Genomic DNA, 268 nt, shown 5'->3' on the forward strand with positions numbered 1-268 from the left:
AAATCAGAAAAATCTACAGAACCAATACAAAAATGGCATCTCAAATTAACACACATCTCTCAGACAAACAAGTAAAAGTAGTAAATAAACATATGGAAAAAAGCTGAACATCACTGGTCATTACAGAGATGCAGATGAAAACAACACTGAGACTCAACCTCACCCCAGAAAGAATGGCTGCTGTCATGAAATCAACCAATAACAAAAGCTGATGGGAAAGGGAAACCTTGCTGGTGGAAGACTGTGGAAATAAGTATGGAGATATCTC

This window comes from Fukomys damarensis, unplaced genomic scaffold (assembly GCF_012274545.1).
Source record: "Fukomys damarensis isolate Sample0158 unplaced genomic scaffold, DMR_v1.0_HiC HiC_scaffold_27, whole genome shotgun sequence".
NCBI classification, from domain to species: Eukaryota; Metazoa; Chordata; class Mammalia; order Rodentia; family Bathyergidae; genus Fukomys; species Fukomys damarensis.